The sequence below is a fragment of the Phalaenopsis equestris genome, unplaced genomic scaffold (genome assembly GCF_001263595.1).
Source record: "Phalaenopsis equestris unplaced genomic scaffold, ASM126359v1 Scaffold000615, whole genome shotgun sequence".
Classification (NCBI taxonomy): domain Eukaryota; kingdom Viridiplantae; phylum Streptophyta; class Magnoliopsida; order Asparagales; family Orchidaceae; genus Phalaenopsis; species Phalaenopsis equestris.
Genome location: NW_018165055.1, coordinates 56,931 through 66,421, shown reverse-complemented (window position 1 = coordinate 66,421; position 9,491 = coordinate 56,931).

Below are 9,491 nucleotides of genomic sequence, written 5' to 3'. Positions count from 1 at the left end.
TTGAAATAACTAGAAGATAACCGATAAGGAAGCATGAGACAAATATATTGAGGTATGATACTAACTTATGAGAAACCTTTCCTGGTCACTTTTCAACAAAAATGTTAAATTATGTAAAAAAATTAACATAAATGAAGCCAATTAGGAAGCATCTAACACATCTGTAAAAGACTGATGTTAATTTTTTAGCAATCTTTCATCTCCACTTTTTTTAACAAACACATGTACAAGTATAATGCGAGTTTCAAGCTCTCATACTTAAAGGATAAGAACTTGGTAGCTACACTAAAATTTTTAGTTTGTAGATCTCATACTCGAATAATAAAAACTTGGTAGCTACTCAAAGATTTCTAATTTGTAGCTCCCATACTTGAAGGATAAATACTTCGTAACTACACTAAAATTTCTAGTGAGTTAATTCCCCAGGATTCTAGTTAAATTTAAAAAAAGATGTTGAAGCTTTTGATCCAATTGATTATGTAAGAAACTACATCCTACATGAGAACAATATCCAAAATTCATGATTCATATCTATAGTATCAAAAATTGAATGCAAAATATTTTTATTCAAGCTTAATTTAGAAAAATGAATACTTGTATCCAATGAAACCAACATCCAATATCCAAAAATCATAAAAATATTGGTAAATCACTAGACACGTTAAAACAAGTCAGCAATTGACAACTGGACTAAAATTTTTTTTAATAGAATTATAATTAACGATTTGCAACAATTAAAGAATGGAATGACACATGATGGTTTCTAATTAAAAAATGTAAAAATATATTTTACTTTAGCTTAACTATTTGAGAATAATATGAAGTTTACTTTAAGTATTAATTTTATGTTCATATCAAATTTTGTTAGCATTACACCATGAGCATATACATAGTACCATGAGCATATACACGGGTATTTTGTTGTATTTTATATGATACGAGTGTGGAATGCAATTTGCAGAAAATAATAATGTAGTTCGGCCAAATAACTACCAACGCATCAACACCTATGAAGAGTTCACCCATACAAACTCCTAGGGTTCATGGATCAAATCAAGCAATGTCGTAACACTCTTGCATCCAAAGGCAACGTTCTTGTACCCACTTCGTGAGGGTATGGCGCACTCGCGCTAGAACATCGCACGCCTGCACCCCCCTCTAGAGCACGTCGCATGTCCGCAACACCTAATGGCACACTTGCACCTGTGTCCTTGGATTGATCAAATTGGAATAAATTCTTGCTGGATTTTGTACCTTATATAGATTAATGTATGCAGCATTGAGGATCGGGCTTGAACATTTGTTGAGGCTTTCTTCAAGTAGTTTTAGATTTCCTCTTCCTCATTTGACGATCGAGAAGCTGGTATGATTTGTTTTATTTTGAGAATTAAGAGGTGTATGAGAGGTGATTGAGGGCTATTGTGTGATGAGAATTGCAAAGAGCTTCTCAATGTACAACTAGGATTTGGTGTATTGTGAGGAGAACTTTGAGTTGGTTGTAAGTTTGTACTTTTCTTCACTTATTTCTTCATTAATTGCAATTAAATCTTCCATGTTTTTCTATCTCTTTTCTCATGAGTAATATGATTTCATACGTCGGTGATGTAAGAGTAATTTTTATTGTGAGTTTTTTTTTTTTTTGTAAATATTTTTTTATGCCTTTGAATTTCACATGTTAATGTGTTAACTTTCTTGTCTTAATTTACTTTGATGCAGACCTGATAATATGTTAAAATTGTGATATAGAACTTTTAACTATCACTTAGAAAATATTTAGGTTAGCACATGATAGGTTAGTTGAAAAGAAATATTATTATTAGAAAATTACAACATAGATAAGCGATCAAGGAATCTTGGAACCCGATGTATGGTTAAGTTCCTCATGAATCACATTTTCTTGCATCATTGTCAAGGATAAAAGTAAAAAATTTCTAACTTTAGGAGAATTTTAGTTTAAACTCTCATCTTTATTTTTTATTTGCATTATGTTTCGTTCTTATTTTAAAAAAAACACATAAATCTAAAAAATAATTAAGAAATTGTTTGCATCTTTGTTTTCATTCATGTGATTGTATATTTCTTGTTCAGTTGTTCTGTTACCTCTGCATTGTTTTCCTATTTTTTTCGCATTTTTTATTGTAGAATAGGATCACCCATTGCACGCTTGTCATTGCATGCATATGAGTAGTTTAGAAGACCTATTGTCATTTGACCCTGAGATAGAAAAAATCTTGAAAAAACAAACAAAAAAAATTTAAAAAGAAACACTTAACGATCGCAAACCTTCGGGACACACATGAAACCTTTTAGGTTGTTTACCAACAAGCCATTTACAAGAATCTACATGAGTATTCATTACCCTGCCATAAATTTCAAGTCATCTGAGTTCAGAGCTAACATCATCCACACATGAGTATTCATTACCCTGCCATAAATTTCAAGCATCATCCTAATGGTCCAAACCAATCAGTTTTGGGGAGCACCCACTGAAGGCCCAAAACTTGCACCTAGCCAAGTTTCTAAGACTTTGTGCCACGTTCAAGTATAATGATGTCCATAGCAATGTTATTAGATCAAAGTTTTTTTCATGTTTCACCTAGGGATAAAACCAAGATGTGGATAACTTCTATAGCTCTAGAATCCATCTGCATATGTACTGAATCAACCGAAAGATTCTTGGTCAAGTACTTCTCTCCATACAAGCCAATCAAACTTCGAAATAACATCACGTCCTTCATCAAATTAGATGTGAGTCAATCTATAAAGCTTCGAAGAGTCTCAAATAGTTGCTTAGGAAATTTCCCCATGTTGACTTCAATTTTACATGAGGTCTATCTTATTCCATTCTCTCTCTAAAACTTGGGACCAGACCTTAGGATTTACTTAGTGACTTTTATTAAGAACTAATAGTGGCATAAACATCAATTTAGAATTCTAAATCCAATGCTCACTAATTATAGTTTCATGCTCTTAAATTCTAATCCTTAAATCTTGGTTGATATGATTAAGTTTAAATCCTTGATAATTAAGTTGAGTCCTTTTGTGCTTGGAAATGCTTTAAGCTACCCTCTGACCATAAAGACTTAGTTTTTTATTTGATCTCTTTCATTTAGGCGCATTGCACTTTTTCTTTTCAAATTCATTGAATAACTCTTTCCTTGATTCCTTGGGTATGAGACTTGTCTTGAACTGAGATAGAGTATATCTTAAAAAAAAAAAAAGAGAAGACAAAATGAAAATCACTGATTCAAATTAAAAATACATATAAAATTTAAATTAAAATTAAATGATGAAATGAAATATCACAAAATTTTAAAATCACAAAGTAAAATTAAAATCAAACAAAATTGAACTCAATAAAATCATAAAATAAACAAAATCAAAATAATAAAAAAATTGAAATCAAACAAAGTCGAATTAAAATCATAAATTAAAACCATAGAATATCAAGTTTAAATAAAATCATTAAATCAAACCAAATTAAATAAAATAAAAAAATCATTAAAACATTAAACTATAATCAAAATATCAAAATTGAAACCAATTTACCAAATTTAATACAAAATTAAAATCTTAAATCATAAAATAAAAAAGTAAAACCAAATTAATACCAAAATTAAATTAAAAAAAATAAATTTACCAAAATCACAAACCGAAATCAAAAGTCAAACCTAACCAAAATTATGAAAATTTTCATTAACATAGAAAATTTTAAATCCAAATTGATTAATAAATCAAAATGGGAAATTCAAAATCAATTCATAATAAAATAAAATTATAAACTTTGGAATAAGCAATTTTCATAAATTCCAAATCTACCAAAATTCCAAACCCTATACCCAAACCAAATCCAAATTTAAATGTTTTAAACCAAACCTAAACCCAAACTTAAATCTATTTAAATCAAATCCAAACTTAAGCCCTCCTCATGACAAATCTCAAGCCACCAAACTAAGCTCTTATCCAAGCCAAACCCAACACCAAGGAAAGCTACTCCAAACTCTCATTGAATTTAGGCCATCTCATATCAAAGTCACAACCACACTAAAGTCATTCATGCCAAATAAAAATTAAACCAATACAACAAAATCAAATTATTCAAGCCATCATATTCAACACCATGTCTACCTCAAAGAAAGAAAATAAAAAAAATAAAATAAAAAACTAATTCAAATTTATTCATGCCCATTTGAGCTAAAATTATTCATGGTCAAACCAAGCTCTACTCAGCACAGCGAGCCCTTCCTGGCTTTTGCAAGGCCTATAAAAGTCCCCAAACTAATAGCAATTAATGTATGAAATAACTCCAAATCCTTAGCAAAACATGCTCAATTCAATCTCAATCACTAGCCTAAGTTCTTAGCAAATCTTTCCCTCCATTTTAAGCTCCTCATCCTCCTTTGATTCTCCACTATTCTCCACGAACTGAGTCGGCGAAAACCTAATCAGACTCACTCACTTCTTAATATTCAAAATTAATATTACCATCATATTCAAAAAGCATCTAAACCTAATCCACTATCAAAATTTCACCACCCCAAGCCTTCAAGCCGACTTCAAGACCAAGCTGAGGGAGTATTTGGTTAGGCACATACAAGGACATTCAACCAACTCAAATTGGATTTAGGGGAGCTTTGTGAGCTTAAGGCAGTCATCTCTACCCAATACAATTGAAGTCTCAACTCTTAAACAAAGGCATACATCGAAAACTAAGAGATAGGCCTCGGTTGTGGACCATTTTGAAGAAAGGTTCAATTTCAAGGTATTCTACCCATATGATCTTCACCCTAGGGTTCTAAAGATCCTTTTGGATGGAAAGAATCTTTTAATAGCCATAAGATCTCTCAGATCTTAAGTTTTCCTTCGAAAGAAGTGCATTTATTGTCTTTTTTGAGAAAATGAACGGATGTCTTTTCTTGTGTATTTAAAACGAAGCGCCTCGATTAGATCAATAGCGGATTGTAGGTGGTGGGGGAGATAAGAGCAGCAGATCATGGGTTGAGATGGCGGAGCCAATTATTTTGGAGTGAACCACAAAGCCTCGTGTGGAAAGGACGACACAGGTGGAGCTTGCTTTGCAGCTGGGTCAGCGTGTTGGTTTAATTAGAAATATTCCCCCTTTTCTGAATTCGTTAAATATAGAAAAAGATAAAATCGATTAATAAAATGCATAATTAAATAAATAAAAATTACAAAAAAAACAAAAACAAAAAGACCCTAAACTTAGTGAAACATAAGGAAAAAAATAAAATCAAAACAAAAAGACTCATAATTAAACCTGAAGTTAATTAAATTCATTAAATTATTAAAAAAATAATTAAAAATCAAAATCAAGGCAAAATTAAGTGAAATTTGAGACATTTCTAGCCTATGACTATATGTGCTCCAATAATTTTCCTAATGATGGAAACCAACAAATTAAAAAGAAATCATAGTTTCTTATGATATTTCTAATTAAATTGAAGAATAAATATAATAAATAAAATGAAAATCAAGAAAACATTTAATCACTTGGAAATTAAAGAGAATAGTGAAAATAGTGAACTTATATAATAAAACATTTGTTTAAACCTCTAGAATCTAATAAACCACTTAAAGAATGTAACAATATATATGCAAATGAGTATTTTACATTTTAATCTTTTCATTGCCATATCTAATTAAAAACAGAAAATTAAACTTCAAACTTGAATGATTTGATCTATTAAACACATGGAATGAAATGGCTAAACAAATATTCAATTTGGATGTCAAAATTATATGTGAAGGTAAATTTGTAATTACTTAAAATGCAGAAAATTACATCTCATAAATTCTTGAAAAATAAAATTAATGCAAATAATGGTATAAATGATTAATTTAATTTTCAAAAAATTCATAGAGTTTAGTAAAATCAGCAAGTCGAGTCAACTAGGGATTTAATTAAAATTGGATGAAAGTTGGAGAAATAAAAAATATACCCTTAAAGTTAAGTTGTGCATTTGGAAAATTTAAAATTTGAGAAATTCGATTGAAACTCATTAATAAAATGTAGGGTCTATTTGGGGCAGCTGCATCTTATTGAATAATCTGCTGATAAACTAGGTACGGTGGCTATTACAAATTTTTATTTTCTTGGAAAAGTCAGACTGCAGCCAGAAAGTTACTATTGCACCTAGATAGGTTCACAAGGTGCGGTGTGAAAACACTGTTTTCAACGTTTTGAGAACGCATAAGCTGCCAAAACGCAGTTTACACAAATAGGTCGGGTGCGTTTTCAAAACACCACCAAACCAAATAAGCTATCCCAAACTGACCTTTAAAATAATAAAAATATAGTGAATTCCTTAATTTAAAAAGTGAGGAAAGTAATATTTATAATATCTCTAAAATTACAAATATGGCCCTTCTCCACTTTTAAACCTTTAATTTTAATATTTGAAAATTAGTACATGTAATATCTGAATTCAAATAATCACTAATCAATGAACAATAAAATCTTACTAACTTTATCAAAACTTAAAACTCACTACTCTTTGGAATCGCAATTTGTTATAATGACAATATATCTTAAAGTTACATTTTTTTGTATTCTTTAACTTGATGTTTTATTTATTTCCAAAATCATGGTCATTGCTTCAATACAAATTGCTACTCTTTATTTCATTACCCTTAACATAGTAACATAGTTATTTTAAATAATTTCCACAAAAAATTTTAGATTTCTAGCATGCATAAAGAAGTAGGAATAAAAAAAGATAGTTCACACACCATACGATAAGAAAGATATTTAATACAATTAAAAAAATATATCCTTTTACATCCACATGGTAAAAATATCTTTATATTTTTATACGTAGTTTGGTACTAAATAGTATCATAAAAATTAATCTCATGTTTGAATGTCATAATTGTATCCAAATATAAATCTTGTGATAGAATGGGGATAAGTAGTAAAAACAACAAACATGTTTGGTCAATATTATGAAAGTTCACAAAATCTTGCTATTGATTTGTTAATAGCAAATATAGATTGAATTGCTATCTTTTTTGGTCATCATAATATGAATTATACTCAAGCAGAGGATGTAGTGATTGTTTTGCAAATGTGTTGAATGAGAAGTTTTTGATGAAGAAAATTAAAAAAAAAACCATTTTAAAAGAAAAAAGAATAAATAGGACATTGATTGTTTGAAAAGATTTTAATATGATAATATTAAAAAGTGTTGTTAAAATGCTAAAATGCTATCATTGCATGTTTCATACAAATAAAAATAAAGATGGTGTGATAATTTCATATAAATGACATTAATAACTTTTTTAATAAAGTTAGGAAAAGGGAAACTATACATCACTATATGATAAACAACATCCATAAGAAGCATGCCACATAGAATTATAGAGATTGCATCCCATACAATCATGGTTCACAAACTTGATTTAATTATATGAAGTATAAAGTACTTAAAAATTATTAAAAAAGAGATTATCCCACACCATGAGAGGATTTCAACTCTGATAGCAAAAAAAAGAAAAAAAATATTAGTTATTTAATCAAGAAGAAGAGTATAAATGGATTATTAAGCTCAATTGAGATTGGTAGCATTACATAAAATTAACTTGCATACGTTATAATTAAATATTTAATACATTTTTTTCATTAAATATTTTGTTGATATGGAATGGAACTTACATAATACTATCTTAAATTTTATAGATGCTAGCCCATCATATAACATATAACAATCACGATGTTCTTTATAAATGATTGAAAACTTGATATCAGAGTCTCTAGTAAGACACTTAAAAATTCTTTACAACATGAAAGCCCATTGTTGGGCCGATTGTTACATTCAATTAGCTTTTAAGGTAATCTTCATTTAAATGAGAAACTATTTCATGTCAACTTTTCTGTGCACTTACTAAGTCTATAAGTGCAAAACAAACTCTTCAAGAAAAACCATATTATTCATAATGTGAGAGAAAATGTGACAAAAAAATTAGCTTCAAATGAAATATTAAATATATTCGTGATATTTTAAAACAACTACTAGCATCCAAAAAGCGATAATTATTGTATTTTCATGAATGCAACATATACTATATTTTGAAATGCATTATAGTATAAAGATGAGTTTTTCTGCTTTTAAAATAAAATCAATCTTGCAAATGTTGCCCAATTAAGTGACAAAGATTGACATAAAGTAGGAGAGTTTATCTTTTTTTTTTGTTATTTGGCATAATTGCTTTATTTGCTTATATAATTTCAAGTAACTTTCTAAACTTAATTTTATTTATTTTTTGTCAACTATTTCCCATAATTTATATTGCATAAAGTTGTCATTTTTATTTTATGAAACTAAACACCTAACTAAACTCAAACTTATATATTATTTATTTTTATAATTTGAGAATCAATTAAGGATGAAATTTTTATTCATGTTGTTGGGATTGAAGGCAATGAAGCTGAAAAGCATTGGCAAGTATTAAAAATAATCTAATTTTTTAAAGCTATGTTATTGATGTACTTGTTGTGGTATGTATGAAATTTAAAACGATTGATGACGAAGCGAATAAAATAGCACGAGAAAAAAATCACACCAGAAAAGAACACACAAATTTACATGGTTCGGCAAATTGCCTACGTCCACGGAGTTGCAGAAGATTTTACTACTTGAGGAATTTACACCAGTCGATCACCTCGACTTACAAGAGGAATCTCTCACTCTCACTTCGTTGCTTTCTCTCTTCTTCTCTCTCTACACCGAGATACACCGAAGAAACTCTACACCGAGATACACCAAAGAAGAAATACGTACAAGAGAAATAAACCCAATTTCTCTTCTACCACAAGTCACCACCAAGAAGCCTAGGGAGAACAATCTTCTTCTGCTTTCTTAATCCTTCTGCCGCAAGGAACAACCTCTTGCACTTCTCTTCCTCTGGCCCGAGGAAACCTCCTCTATCTCGAGGAAAACCGAAGAAGAACAACGTGACTTCGTATACCCAAGGAGAACCATCCCAAGCTTTTATCACGAACAGGAGGGAGCGAAGAGATGCTTCGCTTCACGAAAGAAGAAGGCGGGAGTGGTTATTTGTGAAGAGGTGTGACTCTCCAAAGCAAAATAACCGCCCAAACATAGTGGACCGGGCTCCACCATTTCTAACAGTACTTGATCATAAAATAAAGTTGAAGTTGATTAACATTGCATTATTTATTATTTATCCTAATAACGACTTTGAGACTTAGAACAATAGTTTGTGCATCATTACAAGAGCTATATAATAGCTAAGTCGTTGGTCATGTAAAAAAATATTTAATACACTTTACTATAATAGGAAAACTTTTAGTGAATGTAAAAAAGAAAATAAAAATTTTCATTGAAGTTATATAATATAATTCCAATGATTTGTAATTAATTTCTTTTTAAATGAAAGGATTGTAATTTTGTGTAAGCAATGTTAGGATATAAAATGGTTTTATATAAGTTTTCTATATATTATATCTCTTT